Here is a 10,286-nt window from a genome sequence, read left to right on the forward strand (position 1 = left end):
GTCCACGATCGATCACCAGCGCGCCCCTCTGACCCAGCAAGCATCCTCCGCGCACCCTGGCTCCCCCTCCCTCCTCCTTATGAGCATGACTCTTCTGCATGACCCTGTCCTTGGGAGTCACGCCAGCGCCTGACCAACACCTCCTCTCTTCCCATGAATGCCCCTCTGTTGATAAACCTCCCCTCTACGCTGGATTGTCCACGCAGCATGAATACCCCTCCATTGATAGCCCCTCACCCCGTGTCCGGCTGTCCACACAGGTCCAAGGCCACTGCATAAGCCGGGAGATATCATTTACTGACCCTTATTGTATGAGGTCGCTCTCCTTCAAAGGACCCTCTATTGATCCAGGCCTCCCCACCCCCTGTGATATGATCAGGCGCACACATCCTAAGACTCGACGAAACACTCAGCTGCGTGATGACCCCCTCTCTTATCAGCAGGTTGAGGACCTCCATTGTGAAGGTATATGGGGGTGGGATTAACACGAGGATTACGGGGATGTCTTTTTCTTGCCTTACAAAGTTCTGATTGTAATAAAGGAAGGTCACATGCCATAAACCAGTGTATAAGAGGCCAGGCCTCCGAGAGGCTGTTAGAGCACCTCGAGACGATACCTTGTTGTCTGATCTGATGTGTTCTGCTCCGTCGGAATAAACTTCTGTTTCCTGCCTTCTGGTCTCCGGCGCCTGCCTCATTGCTTGGTAAACTTGAATGGTACAAGGGCGGTTAGCGCCGGGCAAATCTTGAGAAAGGTCCCAGCCCTACCTTTTTCTACATCGTATCCTTGCATAGTTGTCCTCATGCAATTTAATAACCAGTTGTAGCAAGGGACTAGGAAACCCCATGGCTTGTAGAATCTCCCATAGCTTGGCACGTGGGATAACATCAAACGCCGTTTTCAGATCAATGATAGCCAGATACAAACAGCCCTTAATAATCGATACTAACTTCCAATAAACCGCACAAAACCGGAAGACTTGATCCATAGCGCCGACATTCTGCCTAAAACCTGCCTGAAAATGGGTAAGAATGTCATTACCCATTAAACATGACTCCACTCGATTTATGATGACCCTGCTAACTATCTTTTGGATGGTATCGATTAAACGAATTGGTCTGTAGTTGGCAGGGTCCTCTCTGTTGCCTTTCTTAAAAATTGTAATCACCTCCGCCCCTTTCCATGATTCCGGGACGGGGTGGCCTAGCTGGATAAGAGTCTTAGACTGGCTATATACTCTGCCCAGATTAAGGGATCATGTAATAGAAGATCACCGGGCAGGCCATCTGGACCGGCCGCTTTGCCTGGAAGTATCTTTAGGATTGCGGCCTTAACTTCTTGCTGGGAGAATATTATTTCATTACCCATCAATTCCAAGCCGGGGTTGCTGTTACTACGCTCTATTAGTGGAAGGAGCGAGCGGAGTTTGATCGGGAACGTCCCAATACAATTTTAAAAAATGAGCGTGCCATTGCTGGTCAGTAATATGGTTTAAAATAGGATCAACACCCCTCCGGTCTAGCACGTTAATCATTTTTCAAAAATAGTAGAGTTCTTTCCACTGGCAGCAATTTTAAGCTGCTGCCAATGCTCTTCCACCCAATTTTTCTTTGCTAGTGCAATGGAACCACGATACTCTTTTCCAGCTAGTTTTACTGCCGTCGAATCCTTTAGTTTTATCGCTAAACCAATGGCTTTTCTCTTGGCTCTACACTCAGCTGTGTACCACGGATTCGCCTTCGGCGGTCTATTAGCCGCCACGGAGTTCCTTTGGGTGTTTTTACGGAAGTTTTCTCCTATTTTGTCTGTGAATGTTTTATACTGACCCAATAATTTATGCCCCATAGTGGAAACCTCTCCCCAGTCCACCGCTGCAAGGCTAGAGGTTTCAGCTTTAACTAATTCCCTAATATTGTTTATTTTGTCCTCTTCGAATTTTACCACATCCCACCTTAATTTCCGGTTACAATTGGAAGGGAGAACATCCTACGTGACCATCTCAGGACCCCCTTTGTTGCTAAACCCGTGTCCCCAATTAATTTTCATACATAGTGGGTTATGGTCACTGTCTGAGGACTGCTTGACTTCCATATCTTTTAAACTAGCCCAAGAGTGAACATCTAAAAAGATATAATCAATTTGCGATGGGCAGCTTATCCTATTGTAGGTCATTGCCCCATCACGATCAGAGGTGGTCCGGCCATTTAGAGCCCGTAAATTATGGTCCAAAGCTAATGCATTCAACTGTATTGCTCTGCCGGTCCACTTCTTAATAGGGGGCAACAATAGAGGTGGTATGGCCTGTCTCCAGTCTTCAGAATTTAAACCTAAAACATCCTCATCATCTAGTGGTTCGAATGTGCAATTAAAATCGCCCCCCCAGCAGGATTTTAGACCTAGGTGGAAGCTCAGACAATTTAGCATCTAACAACTCAATCGTTTGAGAAGTTGAACCGCCCTGAGCCCCTCTTGCATAAACAGAGAACAGATGAACGTTGCCCCCATATGGGCTTTTCAAGGAAATATGCAAAATGTCATCTGACTGTATATTGTGTGTAGTAACAGTACAATTCAAATTCACCTTTACCCAGATAAGCAGGCCACCAGAAGGGCGGCCTTTTCCTATAGAAACTGCTGGGACAAAATATGAAGAGTACCCATTTTTATATTGTGGGGACAAGCACCAGGTTTCCTGAAACAAACAAATATGGAAGGGATCAATAAAATCATTCCAGTCCGGATTGTCAAGGTTTTTCCTTAATCCTGCTATGTTCCAAGAAATGATGTTAATAGAAGAAAGAGGTGTGGTTGCTACAATAGTTGTGGGCGATGGGGTATAGTCCAATTCAATCATTCTAGTGGCCACATTATCCACAGACACCTCAGTAATTTCTCCAAGTGTAGAAATAGCCTGCGGTAACCCTTCCTCCTCCTTCGAAACCTTTTGTCCGGAAACATAGATCGAATGTCAATCAACTGCTTCCAGGGTACTGAAACGATTAAAGAAGGGTAAAGGAGGGGGGGTAATGTTGATGGCCAAACCAATCCCCATGAATCTGATTAAACCCAAAAGGGGGCCTACGTACTCTCCTTCGTACTATGCTCCACCCTCTATCTTCGCCCCCATCCCAATGGTTAACATCCCAATGGTTAACATTGTAGTCCTGGAAAGGCTCTTCTCTCAACCCCCTTCTTATATTGTTTAGAGCCCTTAACCAACTCCACCTATTACTGCGGTGGTCTGCAAGCATATAGAAATAGGAGAGGGGTTTGGCTAGAATAGAGGAGTTGTTGTCACGTGTGGATCCGGCACAGATATACTCCACTGTGCGGGGATCCTCAAATGTCATTACAATACAGTCACCCTGGAGGTTTTTTGGCTTCTCACCCACCCAAGGTGCTCTCTCCAGCATAAGCAGATTACTGCGAATGTTGTGCGGAAGTGGATAGTTTCTATCTAACCAATGGCAGACTTTGTTTTTGAGAGCCCAATACGATTCTGATGATGAGGGGGGAGCTCAGGAACTCCTGTTAGGACAATTACATAGGGATGGGCATCAGGGGGCAGGTTAATATTCCGACGTGTTTTAATATTTCCTGAATGGGATAGAGGCGGTTTGGGATCAACAGTGATGGAAGGATTAGAGGCAGCAATAGTGGGGCCAATTACTTTCTGGGATATACTAGGCAGAGTGGAGGGCGGTTTATTACAGTTATTTGTGTTAGCCTTGCCTGGAGGTATTTTGGATGAATGCGCTTTTGGGGTAAGGTTTTTCCCTACTACTTGTGTGTTGGACAATGGTGGTATATCACCAACCAGTGCTACTCCAACGTTTGCCTTTTTGTCGGGAGCTTTTGGTCTGGCTTTTAATTCCAGATTTAGGGCCTGCAATTGATCTTCAATGCCTTGTAGTTTAGATTCCAAGGGGGACAGTAAGGATTTGATCAGTTCTGCTATAGAACTCATAAAAATACCTTTCCTGTCTTCAGCCCCATCAAAAGATTCATCCAGGCTGCTATCTTCAAGAAAGTTTTCCAGACTTGGGGTTGAGGCTGTATCATCGGGGATACCCAGTGGTAGGGGGTATGAAATACAACGCTCCTCAGCTTTATCTTCACTGTTTACTAAGGTAACCACAATGTCCCTCTCCACCTCTGACCCACAAGACGTGCCACGAATGGCACGTCGAATGAAAAGAACAATGTTATGAACATGGAGGGAAGCTCCCTCTGCAGAGAGGTGCTCAGCGGAAAAGTTATACAAAGTAATAGATACCGGGGAAGAGGAAACAAATAATAGAGACTTGAACTTTATTTCCTGGGGAGAAAATGTGATCTCTTATGGATGACTAAAACAAAGAAGTCTTTAAAACCTATGTGTGCGTGGAGAGTGGTGTGACAGTGCATCCCCTCCCTTGACCAATCAATTGTGAAGCATGACCTAAGTTAGATACTTCTGTGGGTTGGTCTTTTGAGTTTTAGGGTATAATTGAGGTACCCGGAGGGAGGGGTTTAGGACAGACATCTTTGCTGACTGTTGGGGTGAGATGGGCACATGTCGGCGATTTGCTGTTCTGCCTGTGTTTCCTGACTTAGTCTTTGCCTCTTCAAATCTTCTTGAGGGGCCCTTGCTGTTTCCCTGGCCATGTTTCTTAATTGGGTTAGTATAGCCTGATATCTAAATGTGCATAACTTTTGCAAATGTATTTTGTCTATGAATCTTTTGTCTCTTCTCCAATCCACTCCCTAATGCATTGTCATTGATTATGAATTTGTCATTTTCTCTTCTGATGTTGTTTGCTTTGTGACAGACTATGATTGGTGCTGTATTTTGGTTCTTAATGAGCATTACTTTACATTCTTTAGATAAACATTACAAATTTACAAATGAGTCTGTCTTTATTAGAGTATTTTTATTCATGAGTATTGATTTGTCTACATGATCAACAATATAAAGATTGCATCGCCATTTTTGGTAAATTAGGAAGAGCATTGGTAAATCAGTAGTTTTTAGAATCACACTAATCCCAGAGCAGAGGAGCTTGTTGGGTAATGGAAATTGGGCCCTGTTTTTCCTGAAATTATAAGTACCGGAGCACTGGATCAGTTTTGGTAGCAGAAATTGATGGTTGTTTTGGTTATTTTGGCAAGTCAATGATTGATTTAATGATTTTGATTACTAATATGAAGGTAGTGTCTTATTTTGATGTAGTTTGAAGGTACAGGAACAAAGTTGCCTAAGATCCTGGGATGTTATAGTAAGCCTATGTGCTAGTCATAGTGTGGAGAGAAACCACAGTGAAAGTCATAGTGTGGAGAAATACTACACTGGAAGTTCTTTGTCTGCTGTTGTAATATCGAATGGCGAAAGGCTGTTGATGTTATTTTAGGGACTTACTCTAATGTAAGGAGAGTTTATGAAATAGTGGAAAGTCCGCTTTCAAAACTCTGGCCTTATCCCTACAGGAGTACCAAGACCTCTTTTAATAAAAAAGTCCTTTTGTGAAACTTTAGCCTTATCCCTAGAGGAGTACTAAAACCTCTTTTCACTTGTTTGAAGGTAAAGTGGGGCTTATTTTACTGGAAGCAAAAGAGATCCTATTGAGTAATTGAACTATTCCTTTACTAATGGAGCAGACAAAAGCGCTGTTTTGTGTAGTTTCTAATAAAAATCTAGTTAGAAATATTTAGTTTTACATTGCCGTGTTATTATTGTAAAGGGAGGGTCAGTAACAGGAGTTATACTGACGTCACAAAAAGCTGCACTAGCATTGGTCAGAGTATAGGGTGCGTATTAGGCTCTGATTGGTTGGTAGGTGTGAGTCACGCTGGTATTGGATGAGTGTAAGTCAATAGAGTGAGCGGAATTACAGAAGGTTTAATGGTTTCCCTAGAGTATTTAGCGAAGAAAAAGCGAGTGTTGAAAAATTAAGTTGTTAAAAGTGATTCAGGATTTCTTTACAAAGGATAAACCGATTGTGACTAGAGAGGGGCTTCCTGTGACTCCTCCAAGATCACCTGCTTCGTTTATGATGTTAGAACATGTGTATCATACGTGCACATGGTTGGAGAACTGGGTGAGGTATACTGAGGATGATGGAATGTTAGCTTTCCCAGAGCATGGTACTTTTAATGTAAGGATTTTAGATACCTTAATAAGGCGGATTAATTCCTTGAAACAAAATCTTAGACCTATGCAGTATGAGGCGGTGGATAAGTGGGAGCATGAAGAGTACAGGAGAGAGAGAGACAGGAATGGATTAAAATATAAGAATATAATGAGATGGTTTTCAGAGGCTAGGTGGGGTGCTCAAATGAAGAGATGGAGGAGAGATATGATCCTAGATGGATTATATCCAGTGTTAGTAGCCGAGGATCAGGCTGGTGGAAAGTGTAAGGAAAAAAAGAATAATGTAGAGACTTCTGAATCAGATATGGATCCGAATGAAATTGATGATGAGTTATTAGAAGAAATGTTATTGAAAATACATCCACCATATCAGGAGAATCCAGATGGGGTTACTCCAAGTGCACCTTTAATGGAAATAGAAGCTCCCCAAGTTTCACCGATTTCACAGGCTACTCTTAATTCACAGGAAAAAGAGATTGAAATGCTTAATAGAGCAAAAGAAGAATTGACTCAGAAAATGAGTCAGATGAGCTTGAATGCAGAAGCGTTGTCAGTTCCAGTGACCATTGGTCCTATATTTCAATTGTATAGTGAGGGTCAAAATATTTCAAGAGTACATGCTTTGACGGTTCCGGTGAATGGTGCTAGGAATGTTAGTGCATCAGAGTAGAGTACCTCATTCATTGATCTTCCAGTAAATGAAAATGTGACTGAAACACCAAAAAGGAGTGTACAGATAGATCCTAGGAAAATATTGCAGAATGTGAGGGAAACAACTCCAATGTCAGGGGCTACTGGTTCAGTGGGAACTTCGCGGGAGGAGTTGGATGAATGGATAAAAGGAATGGCACCTAGCAAGTCAAAACCAAGAATGGATATAGGTAGGTTGAAAGTAGATCTAGAAGAAATGATTATTGGTACAATTAGTCCAGAGAGACTAAGTACTTATTAGGATGAAGAGTTGTTGTTCCTGTGCAGGAACATTACATGTAAAGCGAAAATTTTGCAAGAGAAGTTGGCAGAGGCTGCACAAGAATATGGTATTGAAATTGAGAAGTCAAAAGTTTTGCAAAAGATGTATAGATTGGATTTCAGTGACAACGACTTAGAGAGTTTGAATGCTTCTGGAAAAGATAAAGGAGTTGATAAATACTTTGAAGAAATGGGGTGTTGTAGAACAATGGAAGGGTAGATGGACGAGAAAGAAAGAGGAGGTTCTTGCGAACAAGGGTGTGGTTGCATCTCTTTTGCTTCCATTAAAAGAGAGCGAGCCCGCTGAAATTATATATCCAATGAGAAAAGTTCTGCGTGGTGGATATGTTCATATCTCTTGGACAAGACAGGATATATTGTCTTTTACAAATGGGTTTCCCAGATTGAGAGAGAAACCGGTTGAGTGGTACAAGCAAGTAAAACAATTTTTAAAAGCTTCAAAAGTTTTGTCAAAGGATTTGGATAGCTTGTTCGATATTGTGGTTCCAGCTGATTTGTGGGCTGAGTGTAGAATCGTAGTAGATTGGCCAAAAGATGAATATCCTAGAGATATTAAAACTGGAGCGCCATAGGAAGAGGTGATGCTAAAATATAATCAGGTGATTAATTATTTGAAGGGTAACATTTACCAGAAAGAAACTGATTGGGTTAAGATTGATAGGACGATCCAGGAGTCAAAAGAGTCAGTACAAGCTTATTATGAAAGGCTTTTACAAATGTTCAAACAGTATAGTGGTTTTGAGAGCATCACAGACAAGGATTTGGGCCATTTTCTCTTTAAGTTTATGTTTGGATAAAATCCGGAGATTAGTAATATGATTCAGCAGCATTTGATTTGTTGGCAAAATAAGACAGTCAATGAGATTCTGAGGTATGCAAAGTATTGTAGTGATGACATTGAATCTAGACATAAGAAATTGAATGAGACAGTGGTGTGGGCACAGGTGAAGTGGCAAATCAGAAAAAATGGAGTTTTGTTGATGTTTCACAAGCAAATTTCCAAGTAAAAGGACAGAATCAATATTTTAAAAATGGTCAAGTGCCTATGAATATTGTACCGAATGGAGTTGTTCAAGTACAGTTACCAGGAAAAGGTACAGGCAAAGGTAACAAAGAAGAGATGAAAAAAAAATTCTGTGTCATGGATGTGGTCAGTTAGGACATTGAAGGAACAAGTATAAGGCTTTGCTAGGAAGTAATGGAACGATTCAATATTTCAATCCACAGATGCAGAATGAGGTGGTTGTGAATCAACAACAATTGCACCACCAGCAACAGTTAGTTACACCACAGGTACAACAGGTATAAGTGCCTCAAGCACCTATGCCAAATAATGTGAATGCTAAGGTACAGAGATATAGTGTGAATACTGGATTTCACACGAGTGAACAAGTTGGTAAGAATCAAAATGTACAAATGGTTCCACAATATTTGTTACATGTTCTGAGAGTGACTCAGATTCATCTCAATGACAGTGCCTATGTGGGGAGGAAGAGTGTGTGCATGGCACATCTCCAGAGGTTTGGTCCTTTGGTGGATGGAAAAGTGGAAGGTAATGATATTACATTCCTTGTGGACACTGGTGCTACCCTTTCTGTGAGAACAGCAGAATTCCAAACCTACCCCTCTCGGGAGAGACTTTCCAAGTTGTGGGAGTTTCAAATAAGCATATTAAGACTCCAGTACCTAAACCAATGGAGGTTCATATTGGGAGATTCAAAGATGTGCATCGGTTTGTGCTGAGTGACTCAAGTTTGGTGAACCTTTTAGGTAGGGATTTGTTGTGCAAGATGAATTGTACCATTTATTGTACACCGGATGTATTGCTTTTCAAACTCCAGATGAGGATGTTGCTTTTAAAATGATGATGGCAAAGCAAGGGACAGAAGTGAATGATCTATACCCTTTGTTTACAGCAAATGACTTGCCTATTGAATTGAGAAATACAGTGGCAGCTGATGTGTGAGATTTTTCAGGGATAGCCATCGGATTGATGAAAGATGTTGATCCTATACAGATTTTGGTCAAACAGGGTACAGAGTTTCTGAAAACACCACAGTACAAAATGAGTCCTGAGACTATAGAGGGAGTTACTCCTGTAATTGAGCAGATGATTGAACAAGAAGTGTTGAGAGAAATACTTGGAAGTCCATGTAATTCACCTATAATGGGAATTAAGAAACCGAGTGAGTATAGGATTGTGCAAGACTTGAGAAAGGTGAATTAGATTGGGGTACCTTGCTGACTGATAGTGCCCAATCCAGCAGTGATTCTTTATCAAATTCCTTGTGACGCGGAGTGGCTCACAGTGATTGATTTGTGTCAAGCGTTTTTCTCGATACCCCTATATCCGGATAGCCAGTATTTATTTGCATTCCGGTTTGGAGACGTGTCTTGTCATGGTGCTGAGTTCCTCAAAGGTATACAGAGAGCCATTCAATTGTTTATCAGATCCTGAAAAAGTGTCTGGAGTCATTGGTTATGCCAGAAGACTCAGTTTTGGTCCAGTATATTGATGACCTACTAATGGCATCAAAATCACGAGAGGCATGTGTGACAGATACAATTGCTTTACTGAATCATTTGTCAGAAGGTGGGCATAAAGTGTCACCAGCAAAATTACAGTTTTGTCAGAAAGAGGTTCAATATTTGGGACACAAAATTGAAAAAGGAGTCAGGAAAGTATCACAAGATCCGATTGCTGTGATCTTGCAAATGGGACATCCCAAAACGCAGAAAGAGGTTCTGAATATTTTTGGGTATGGTTGGATACTGTAGGCAATGGATACATGGGTTCTCATTGATAGCTAAGCCATTACAGAGATTGACTCACAAGGATGTGGTTGATCTGATTCAGTTGGATGAGGAGAGTATGAAAGCATTCATAGAATTGCGAGATAGTTTGTGTCGAGCACCTGCATTGGGAATGCCAGATTATGGTAAAGAGTTTGCATTGTTCTGTTGTGAAAGAGATGGGTGTGCGCTTTCAGTCTTGACACAGACACATGGAATGGCAAATCGTGCAGTGGCATATTTCTCTGCTATTTGGATTCAGTGGCTGCAGCGTTGCTAGGTTGTTTGAGTGGCTGCTACTTGTGTGTGTTTGGAGCAGAGTGAGTCGATTGTGATGGGACATCCAGTGAGACTGTATGTGCCACATTC

This window comes from Lissotriton vulgaris, chromosome 5 (assembly GCF_964263255.1).
Source record: "Lissotriton vulgaris chromosome 5, aLisVul1.2, whole genome shotgun sequence".
In the NCBI taxonomy this organism is placed as follows: Eukaryota; Metazoa; Chordata; class Amphibia; order Caudata; family Salamandridae; genus Lissotriton; species Lissotriton vulgaris.